The following is a 2,500-nucleotide window of genomic DNA, read 5'->3' on the forward strand; positions in this document are numbered from 1 at the left end:
AGACAAATGACTGAGCTTTGATTATTTATTTAAAAATGTTTTAATATGGAGAACCAGGCTTGCGACAGTCACACCATCAAAATTAAGTATACTTATTTAAGCTCTGGATTTATTACACATTACTTTTTCACAACAACGACATTAGTTTAATCATTTAAAGCATTGACAATTTTGAAAGCATGAATTTACTTAATTTTAAGAGCCTGCGACAGCAAAATGTACACGTCACGTCATCTACCCATATATACATTATATGTAATGAGCACCCAATTCTGGGCCCCCTCTATCCCTGGGCCTGGCACAACTGACCCCTGTGTCCCACCCTGTCAGCTTCCCTAACCACACATCACCCCTGTCAGAGCCAGCTGATGTATTGGATCAGAGTGGAGCTAGCACAGTCCCGTTGAGCCAGCAGCCATAGAGTCCCATACAGTACATCTCCATAATACTGACTGACAGACTGACTGACTGGTTGACTGGCACACACACAAAAGGGCTGTGATTATTCCACTAGGCCTTGGCAGATGTAAGATCAGTGATAAAAAAAACCTTTCTGTGGGGTAGAGAATTATGATTACCGGCATTAGATATTCATCACCTCTTTGAAGGCGAAGTGGTACTACTACCACCTGTTTTTGTTATGGTGTAACTCATGTGGCACATTCCACATGAAGAAAAGAAAAGAAAACCTATGAAAAAACACTGTTTAATAATCATATTTTATATGAACTGCACCCGGAGAGAGCGCGAGTGAGTGATTCGGTGAATATAAATTGTCAGGGTAAGAGGTATGTGAAAAGAAGAGAGGGGGACTGGATGGTTGGTGATAGGGGAGAAGGGGTTGTGTGGGGTGGGGGGTGTAAGAGAGAAATGATGTTCTAGCATAAATGTCAGGCCTGCTTGGCTGCTTGTCACCTGGTGTGACTGCAGGGAGGGAGGAAGGGGTGGGGGGGTGAGCGGAGTGCCAGAGCGCAAAGTGGTGGTAGTGGTGTGTGCGTGCGTGCGTGCGTGCGTGCGTGCGTGCGTGCGTGCGTGCGTGCGTGCGTGCGTGCGTGCGTGCGTGCATGTGTGCGTTCCTGCGTGCATGTGCGTGTACTATGTGTGTATGTGTGCCTGTGTTTCTGTATGAGTGTCCTCGTGTGTGTGTGTCCTCCTGTGTGTGTGTGTGTGTGTGTGTGTGTGTGTGTGTGTGTGTGTGTGTGTGTGTGTGTGTGTGTGTGTGTGTGTGTGTGTGTGTGTGTGTGTGTGTGTGTGTGTGTGTGTGTGTGTGTGTACGCTTGTGTTTCTGTATGTGTCCTCATGTGTGTGTGCTTCATGCTGTCTCCTCCAGATAGGCAGAACACACCAGGCCACCCTTCCCTTCCCTTCCCTTCCCTTCCCTTCCCTTCCCTTCCCTTCCCTTCCCTTCCCTTCCCTTCCCTTCCCTTCCCTTCCCTTCTCCCGCCCGCCTGCCGTGCCCGCAGGGCGTATGCCAGCCGCACCACACCACGCCGTGCCGCACCGTGCTGCTGTGCATTATATTAGGAGCCCCTTCCTGACAGTTTGTTTGTAAGACACTGTCTTGCATAATGGATGGCCACTAACACATAATTTATCATGAATGGCAGTGTTTAAACTTTAATGTCCGTCGTCTATATGGGCAAATTCGATTTCCCCGAATTTGATTTTTATGTGTGCATATGTTATTAGCACTTGTTTTTTGGGTGTAACACACAAACACATTTTTCAACTGTATGTCAGGAGTCTGTGTGTGTGTGTGTGTGTGTGTGTGTGTGTGTGTGTGTGTGTGTGTGTGTGTGTGTGTGTGTGTGTGTGTGTGTGTGTGTGTGTGTGTGTGTGTGTGTGTGTGTGTGTGTGTGTGTGTGTGTGTGTACATGCATGTGTGTTTATCTCTAGAAAGACTGAAACTGTCTATAGTTTTCATACAATAAAGTACTGATGGTTTCTTTATATATATATATATATTAAACAAGTTTCTAATTTCATAACAGCTCATTTTGTGCTTCAAAGTAGATAATGAGATTAATTAGATCAGTCCACTGCCAGATAATTAAAATATAATGAAGAATGTGTCTTGCATATGTTTGATACATTATGAACAGACCATGTTTGTGTCAGTGGATATAGTGTATGTATATGAAATTTTGTATTCCACTACATGTGCTCTATACATCGTGACACGCACAACTTTTAACAATGTCCCACAAAATCAAAGTATTTCAAATAGAACAGAAGTCCAAAAAAGTGCCTCGAGCACAAAGTGGCAGAGAGAGGGTTTGGCAAAAGTTCCAAGGTTTATTCAAACTGTACTTTTATACTTTGAAAAATGTCTAACTAAAATGTAATCATTATTTTACAGATTCCACCATACAAATAGTGAATGTCCTTTTCTGCAGAAGCCTTGGGCTTAGTTATTCATTTGTGGCTCTTAAACTGCCTGCTTTCAGGGACAGCCCCGAGGTCCGCATCTCTCTTGCATGCTTCAAAAGTAAATCAAAAG

General features: G+C 44.1%; 1 protein-coding gene across 2 annotated transcripts in view; it reads right to left on the bottom strand.

The window, feature by feature from the left end:
* The window catches only part of LOC134435504 (AT-rich interactive domain-containing protein 1B-like), a 302,917-nt gene that overhangs the window by 30,165 nt on the left and 270,252 nt on the right, over positions 1-2,500 (bottom strand). The gene's annotated exons all lie outside the window — the stretch shown is intronic.

This window comes from Engraulis encrasicolus, chromosome 19, assembly GCF_034702125.1.
Source record: "Engraulis encrasicolus isolate BLACKSEA-1 chromosome 19, IST_EnEncr_1.0, whole genome shotgun sequence".
Taxonomy (NCBI): domain Eukaryota; kingdom Metazoa; phylum Chordata; class Actinopteri; order Clupeiformes; family Engraulidae; genus Engraulis; species Engraulis encrasicolus.